The sequence below is a fragment of the Macaca fascicularis genome, chromosome 15 (assembly GCF_037993035.2).
Source record: "Macaca fascicularis isolate 582-1 chromosome 15, T2T-MFA8v1.1".
Classification (NCBI taxonomy): domain Eukaryota; kingdom Metazoa; phylum Chordata; class Mammalia; order Primates; family Cercopithecidae; genus Macaca; species Macaca fascicularis.
In genome coordinates this window covers 43,444,194-43,453,309 of record NC_088389.1, presented here as the reverse complement: position 1 = coordinate 43,453,309, position 9,116 = coordinate 43,444,194, and positions in this window count along the sequence as shown.

The following is a 9,116-nucleotide window of genomic DNA, read 5'->3' as shown; positions in this document are numbered from 1 at the left end:
TTGAGCATTTGGGCAGGTCCTTTGACATCTCTGAGCTCATTTCATTTTCCTCTCCACCTTGCAAAGAAGGGACTTTGTCTGATTTTCCAGATGGAGGGAATTGAGCCTAAGAAAGGTCACTTGCTCAGGTGTGGCAGCCAACAGGAACAGCTGGGATTTTAATGTAGTTTATTCTGTCTATACAATTCCAGAATGAGATGTTCAGAACCACCTTGACCTCCAAGAGTTGATGGTAAGTGGTTTTTAAATGGAAACGCTCCATCTGAAGCCTGGCAGAACAGCATAACAGTTAAAAGCACACTCCTTTTTAACTTAGATGGACTTTAGTTCCTAATTCCTGTTGCATCTTGCTGTGTAATTTCGGGCCACTTAGCCTCCTTGAACCTCAGTTTTCCAGTCTGTACAATGGTATGGTGAAACCTACCCGCAGAATGCTGTTGTAAGGATTTGGTGACATAAAGATGTCAAGTGCTTTGGAGGGCATCCGGCACATAGTAAGCGTTTAATGTCACTGAGATGCTCACTGGGACGGAGTCGGGTGTGGTGTTTCTTGCATTACCAATGCCCGCCTCTAGAGGGAAGCAGGAGCCAAAGAAAAGGGCCCTTGGGCTGTCCCCAGTGGATTGTTGAGTTTCGGTTCTCTAGGGACCCCACAGCACTTTGATCAGAGTAAGAAAGATCAACGAGGTCAAACAGGAAGTCGTCTGGAGCTTGGAGAGCCCTTAGGAGACTTTCAGCACAGATGGGGAGACTGAGACCCAGAAACAGAGAAACAGTGTGGTCAAGGCAAATAAGGGGTGCTTCTTGTAACAAAGTGAATAGGTGTCCTGGAGTGTTGGGGGCATTTTCTATTTTAGTACAGAAAGATTACCCCCTCCTACCCTTAGGTCTAACCTATGAGCCTCACTCACCTGCAGCTGGCAGAGTGGACAGGAGGCTGGCAGTGATGTCACAGAGTGGGGGAACCAGGGAATGTTGGAGACAGTGGGGTTTGGACTGAACCACAAAGGGAGGAGGGAGGACATATGCTGAGCCCCTCTCCAGGGGTCCATCCCTTTGTCCACCATGCCGTAATGTCTACTGTGCCTATCAGGTCGGCTGGAGTGGTTCTGCCTCACTTGTCTCTTACCCCTTTTGGATTAGTAGGCAGCCAGGCGTGTTCTTCTGGGGCTGCTAGAGGAAGACACAGCAAGCCCCACTGTGAAAACACATTCCTAAGCCCCTGCTAGTGTCCTATCTGCTATGTTTTCATTGGCCAAGCAAGTCACATGACAATTTAGTCCCTTCTCACCAGGAAGGGGTTGTTGGTGAATTCCCGACTGCTGCTGCCTCCTCTCCTGTCCTGGCCTCTGTGCTATTGTGGCAGAAACCTGCCCCAGAGTGGGCTGCAGATCCTCACAGTGTGATTACATGGGGCCCATCCAGGTAACTGTGGATTATCTCAAGGTCACTGATTAGCAACCTTAATTGTAGCTTCAACTTTAATGTTTCGCAGTGGGACAGTGTTTAAACACTTGTATCAAGAAAATAAAAGAATGAAATAATTTCCCAATTCTAAAAGCTGGAAAAAGAGCAACAAAGTAACCAAAAGTTTAAAAGCAGAATTTACTAGAATGTTAAAAAGCAGATCTAATTAATTGAAATCTTTTTTTGAAAAAAATTAACAAAATAGAAATACTGTGTAGCTTAATCAGGAAAAAAAGGAGAAAGCGCAAATATATAAAATTAGAAAGAATGAGGGGGAAATAATTGTTGAAACAAAAGAAATTTTAAAAATCTTGAGAGTCCATAACATACTTTTATTTTGAAAAGTCTGAAAAACTAGGAAGTAGATAATTTTCTGGGAAAATACAGTTTATTAAATTTACTGCATTAAAGATAGAAACTATCAATTTCTGTAGAAGAAATTTTTTAAGGAATTACCCTCCCCCAAATAGGCAACAGGTCCAGAGAGTTTCACAAGGAGAGTTTCACCAAGCTTTTAAAGACCAGTTACAGTACTACATAAATTGTTCTAGAGCATTTAAAGTAAAACTTCCAAATTCTTTTTGTGAAGCAAATGTATATTGATAACCACATCTGGTAGGGATAATACAAAAAGAAAATTACAAGGCAATGCCACCTACCAATACTGATACAAAAATACTTAATAAAATATTAGCAAACAGAATCCAACCTCATAGTATGAGGATAATAAATCATGGTCGGTGAAAATTTTTTTTTTTTTTTTTTTGAGACGGAGTCTCACGCTGTTGCCCAGGCTGGAGTGCAGTGGCGCGATCTCGGCTCACTGCAAGCTCCGCCTCCCGGGTTCCCGCCATTCTCCTGCCTCAGCCTCCTGAGTAGCTAGGACTACAGGCGCCCGCCACCGCGCCCGGCTAATTTTTTGTATTTTTAGTACAGACGGGGTTTCACTGTGGTCTCGATCTCCTGACCTTGTGATCCGCCCGCCTCGGCCTCCCAAAGTGCTGGGATTACAGGCTTGAGCCACCGCGCCCGGCCGGTCGGTGAAATTTATCTGTGGAATGGAAGTTTGATTCAATATGAGTAAAGAAATTATGTGCCTTTTTTCTTATAGATGCGGAAAAAAGAAAAAAGAGGGAATTGATGGCTATTATATTAATATGATAAAATGGCACTCTCTATCTCTACCTCTAAGCCTTTGCCCTAAACTCAACTTCTTCCTTAATGTGCAAATACTGGAGCTATTTAAAATCAGGAACAAAGCACAGATACCTACTAACTTTAACATTGTACCAGTGGCATTAACCATTGCAATTAGACAAGGTAAATCAGACACATAAAAATTAGAAGAAGAAGAAGTTAAAGTATTTCTACTTGCAGATGACATAATAGTATTACTGGCAAACCATTGGAAAGCAGAAAGAAAACTGCTCAAACAATGAAAGAATTCAGAAGGGAAGCAAGGCATGCAATTAGCATACTGAACTCAATAGTGTTATTATACACAAGCAATAACTACAACAATAGTGAGAGAGAAAACTCCATTTACAATAGCAACAAAAGATAAAGTACTTAGGAATAAAGTTAATAAGAAATTTGCAAAATTAATATAAAGAACACTTGAAAATAGTCCTGAAAGCCCACAAAGTAGGTTTGAACAAAGGAAAAGCCATTGGTTGGTGGTTAGGAAGGATCAATGTTGTAGATGTGTCAGTTCTTCCTGATTTATAATTTTCCCTAATTTAATCTATAAATTTAGCACAATCATGATGAAAATAACATCAAGATTTTTTCGGACGCTAGACAAATTGATCCTAACATTTACATGAAAATACAAGCAAGAATAAAACAGGCAGACTCCCCAGTGGAGTAGAATAGAAAGTTCAGAAAGAGACACAAATATATATTAAAATTTAGTATATGATAAAGGTGTCGTCTCAGATGGATGATTGGACAAAAGATATTCTCTTTAATAAATATGCTGAAATGACTAAGTAATCATTAGGAGAAAGTGTAAAGTTAGATCCATACTTCCTAAATACATAATAATAAATGCCAAATGGAACAGGTTTTACTTCTTTTTTTTTTGTTAGGTTGTTTATTTGAAGTTTTCCTAGTTTTTTGATGTAGGTGCTTATTGCTATATATTTTCCTCTTAGTACTGCTTTCCCAGTATCCCACAGGTTTCAGTATGCTGTGTTTCCATTTACATTTGTTTCAAGAAATTTTTAAAATGTCCTTTTAAAATTATTCACTGACTTTTTTTTTTTTTTTTTAAATTTAAGTTCTAGGGTACATGTGGATAATGTGCAGGTTTGTTACATATGTATACTTGTGCCATGTTGGCGTGCTGCACCCATCAACTCGTCAGCACCCATCCACTCGTCATTTACATCAGGTATAACTCCCAATGCAATCCCTCCCCCCTCCCCCCTCCCCATAATAGGCCCTGGTGTATGATGTTCCCCTTCCCGAGTCCAAGTGATCTCATTGTTCAGTTCCCACCTATGAGTGAGAACATGCGGTGTTTGGTTTTCTGTTCTTGTGATAGTTTGCTGAGAATGATAGTTTCCAGCTGCATCCATGTCCCTACAAAGGACACAAACTCATCCTTTTTTATGGCTGCATAGTATTCCATGGTGTATATGTGCCACATTTTCTTAATCCAGTCTGTCACTGATGGACATTTGGGTTGATTCCAAGTCTTTGCTATTGTGAATAGTGCTGCAATAAACATACGTGTGCATGTGTCTTTATAGCAGCATGATTTATAATCCTTTGGGTATATACCCAGTAATGGGATGGCTGGGTCATATGGTACTTCTAGTTCTAGATCCTTGAGGAATCGCCATACTGTTTTCCATAATGGTTGAACTAGTTTACAATCCCACCAACAGTGTAAAAGTGTTCCTATTTCTCCACATCCTCTCCAGCACCTGTTGTTTCCTGACTTTTTAATGATTGCCATTCTAACTGGTGTGAGATGGTATCTCATTGTGGTTTTGATTTGCATTTCTCTGATGGCCAGTGATGATGAGCATTTTTTCATGTGTCTTGGCTGTATGAATGTCTTCTTTTGAGAACTGTCTGTTCATATCCTTTGCCCACTTTTTGATGGGGTTGTTTGTTTTTTCTTGCAAATTTGTTTGAGTTCTTTGTAGGTTCTGGATATTAGCCCTTTGTCAGATGAGTAGATTGCAAAAATTTTCTCCCATTCTGTAGGTTGCCTGTTCACTCTGATGGTAGTTTCTTTTGCTGTGCAGAAGCTCTTTAGTTTAATTAGATCCCATTTGTCAATTTTGGCTTTTGTTGCCGTTGCTTTTGGTGTTTTAGACATGAAGTCCTTGCCCATGCCTATGTTCTGAATGGTATTACCTAGATTTTCTTCTAGGGTTTTTATGGTATTAGGTCTAACATTTAAGTCTCTGATCCATCTTGAATTAATTTTCATATAAGGAGTAAGGAAAGGATCCAGTTTCAGCTTTCTACTTATGGCTAGTCAATTTTCCCAGCACCATTTATTAAATAGGGAATCCTTTCCCCATTTCTTGTTTTTCTGAGGTTTGTCAAAGATCAGATGGCTGTAGATGTGTGGTATTATTTCTGAGGACTCTGTTCTGTTCCATTGGTCTATATCTCTGTTTTGGTACCAGTACCATGCTGTTTTGGTTACTGTAGCCTTGTAGTATAGTTTGACGTCAGGTAGCATGATGCCTCCAGCTTTGTTCTTTTGACTTAGGATTGTCTTGGCAATGCGGGCTCTTTTTTGGTTCCATATGAACTTTAAAGCAGTTTTTTCCAATTCTGTGAAGAAACTCATTGGTAGCTTGATGGGGATGGCATTGAATCTATAAATTACCTTGGGCAGTATGGCCATTTTCACGATATTGATTCTTCCTATCCATGAGCATGGTATGTTCTTCCATTTGTTTGTGTCCTCTTTGATTTCACTGAGCAGTGGTTTGTAGTTCTTCTTGAAGAGGTCCTTTACATCCCTAGTAAGTTGGATTTCTAGGTATTTCATTCTGTTTGAAGCAATTGTGAATGGAAGTTCATTCATGATTTGGCTCTCTGTTTGTCTGTTACTGGTGTATAAGAATGCTTGTGATTTTTGCACATTAATTTTGTATCCTGAGACTTTGCTAAAGTTTCTTATCAGCTTAAGGAGATTTTGGGCTGAGACAATGGGGTTTTCTAAATATACAATCATGTCATCTGCAAACAGGGACAATTTGACTTCTTCTTTTCCTAACTGAATACCCTTGATTTCTTTCTCTTGCCTGATTGCCCTAGCCAGAACTTCCAACACTATGTTGAATAGGAGTGGTGAGAGAGGGCATCCCTGTCTTGTGCCAGTTTTCAAAGAGAATTTTTCCAGTTTTTGCCCATTCAGTATGATATTGGCTGTGGGTTTGTCATAAATAGCTCTTGTTATTTTGAGATACGTTCCATCAATACCGAATTTATTGAGCGTTTTTAGCATGAAGGGCTGTTGAATTTTGTCAAAGGCCTTTTCTGCATCTATTGAGATAATCATGTGGTTTTTGTCTTTGGTTCTGTTTATATGCTGGATTACATTTATTGCCTTGTGTATGTTGAACCAGCCTTGCATCCCAGGGATGAAGCCCACTTGATCATGGTGGATAAGCTTTTTGATGTGCTGCTGGATCCGGTTTGCCAGTATTTTATTGAGGATTTTTGCATCGATGTTCATCAGGGATATTGATCTAAAATTCTCTTTTTTTGTTGTGTCTCTGCCAGGCTTTGGTATCAGGATGATGTTGGCCTCATAAAATGAGTTAGGGAGGATTCCCTGTTTTTCTATTGATTGGAATAGTTTCAGAAGGAATGGTACCAGCTCCTCCTTGTACCTCTGGTAGAATTCAGCTGTGAATCCATCTGGTCCTGGACTTTTTTTCTTTGGTAGGCTATTAATTATGGCCTCAATTTCAGAGCCTGCTATTGGTCTATTCAGGAATTCCGCTTCTTCCTGGTTTAATCTTGGGAGAGTGTAAGTGTCCAGGAAATTATCCATTTCTTCTAGATTTTCTAGTTTATTTGCGTAGAGGTGTTTATAGTATTCTCTGATGGTAGTTTGTATTTCTGTGGGGTCGGTGGTGATATCCCCTTTATCATTTTTTATTGCGTCTATTTGATTCTTCTCTCTTTTCTTATTAGTCTTGCTAGCGGTCTATCAATTTTGTTGATCTTTTCAAAAAACTAACTCCTGGATTCATTGATTTTTTGGAGGGTTTTTTGTGTCTCTATCTCCTTCAGTTCTGCTCTGATCCTAGTTATTTCTTGCCTTCTGCTAGCTTTTGAATGTGTTTGTTCTTGCTTCTCTAGTTCTTTCAATTGTGATGTTAGAGTGTCAATTTTAGATCTTTCCACCTTTCTCTTGTGGGCATTTAGTGCTATAAATTTCCCTCTACACACTGCTTTAAATGTGTCCCAGAGATTCTGGTATGTTGTATCTTTGTTCTCATTGGTTTCAAAGAACATCTTTATTTCTGCCTTCATTTCGTTATGTACCCAGTAGTCATTCAGGAGCAGGTTATTCAGTTTCCAAGTAGTTGAGCGGTTTTGATTGAGTTTCTTAGTCCTGAGTTCTAGTTTAATTGCACTGTGGTCTGAGAGACAGTTTGTTATAATTTCTGTTCTTGTACATTTGCTGAGGAGTGCTTTACTTCCAATTATGTGGTCAATTTTGGAATAAGTGTGATGTGGTGCTGAGTAGAATGTATATTCTGTTGATTTGGGGTGGAGAGTTCTGTAGATGTCTATTAGGTCTGCTTGCTGCAGAGATGAGTTCAATTCCTGGATATCCTTGTTAATTTTCTGTCTCGTTGATCTGTCTAATGTTGACAGTGGGGTGTTGAAGTCTCCTATTATTATTGTATGGGAGTCTAAGTCTCTTTGTAAGTCTTTAAGGACTTGCTTTATGAATCTGGGTGCTCCTGTATTGGGTGCATATATATTTAGGATAGTTAGCTCTTCCTGTTGAATTGATCCCTTTACTATTATGTAATGGCCTTCTTTGTCTCTTTTGATCTTTGATGGCTTAAAGTCTGTTTTATCAGAGACTAGTATTGCAACCCCTGCTTTTTTTTGTTCTCCATTTGCTTGGTAGATCTTCCTCCATCCCTTTATTTTGAGTCTATGTATGTCTCTGCATGTGAGATGGGTCTCCTGAATACAACAAACTGATGGGTCTTGACTCTTTATCCAGTTTGCCAGTCTGTGTCTTTTAATTGGAGCATTTAGTCCATTTACATGTAAGGTTAATATTGTTATGTGTGAACTTGATCCTGCCATTATGATATTAACTGCTTGTTTTGCTCATTAGTTGATGCAGTTTCTTCCTAGCCTTGATGGTCTTTACATTTTGGCATGTTTTTGCAATGGCTGGTATTGGTTGTTCCTTTCCATGTTTAGTGCTTCCTTCAGTGTCTCTTGTAAGGCAGGCCTGGTGGTGACAAAATCTCTAAGCATTTGCTTATCTGTAAAGGATTTTATTTCTCCTTCACTTATGAAACTTAGTTTGGCTGGATATGAAATTCTGGGTTTAAAATTCTTTTCTTTAAGAATGTTGAATATTGGCCCCCACTCTCTTCTGGCTTGTAGAGTTTCTGCTGAGAGATCTGCTGTTAGTCTAATGGGCTTCCCTTTGTGGGTAACCTGACCTTTCTCTCTGGCTGCCCTTAAGATTTTTTCCTTCATTTCAACTTTGGTGAATCTGGCAATTATGTGTCTTGGAGTTGCTCTTCTTGAGGAGTATCTTTGTGGTGTTCTCTGTATTTCCTGAATTTGAATGTTGGCCTGCCCTACTAGGTTGGGGAAGTTCTCCTGGATGATATCCTGAAGAGTGTTTTCCAACTTGGTTCCATTTTCCCCCTCACTTTCAGGCACCCCAATCAGATGTAGATTTGGTCTTTTTACATAATCCCATACTTCTTGCAGGCTTTGTTCATTTCTTTTTCTTCTTTTTTCTTTAGGTTTATCTTCTCGCTTCATTTCATTCATTTGATCCTCAATCACTGATACTCTTTCTTCCAGTTGATCGAGTCGGTTACTGAAGCTTGTGCATTTGTCACGTATTTCTTGTGTCATGGTTTTCATCTCTGTCCATTCGTTTATGGCCTTCTCTGCATTAATTATTCTAGTTATCAATTTTTCTACTCTTTTTTCAAGATTTTTAGTTTCTTTGCGCTGGGTACGTAATTCCTCCTTTAGCTCTGAGAAGTTTGATGGACTGGAGCCTTCTTCTCTCATCTCATCAAAGTCATTCTCCGTCCAGCTTTGATCCGTTGCTGGTGATGAGCTACGTTCCTTTGCAGGGGGCGATGTGCTCTTATTTTTTGAATTTCCAGCTTTTCTGCCCTGCTTTTTCCCCATCTTTGTGGTTTTATCTGCCTCTGGTCTTTGATGATGGTGACGTACTGATGAGGTTTTGGTGTGGGTGTCCTTCCTGTTTGTTAGTTTTCCTTCTAACAGTCAGGACCCTCAGCTGTAGGTCTGTTGGAGATTGCTTGAGGTCCACTCCAGACCCTGTTTGCCTGGGTATCAGCAGCAGAGGCTGCAGAAGATAGAATATTGCTGAACAGCGAGTGTACCTGTCTGATTCTTGCTTTGGAAGCTTCCTCTCAGGGGTG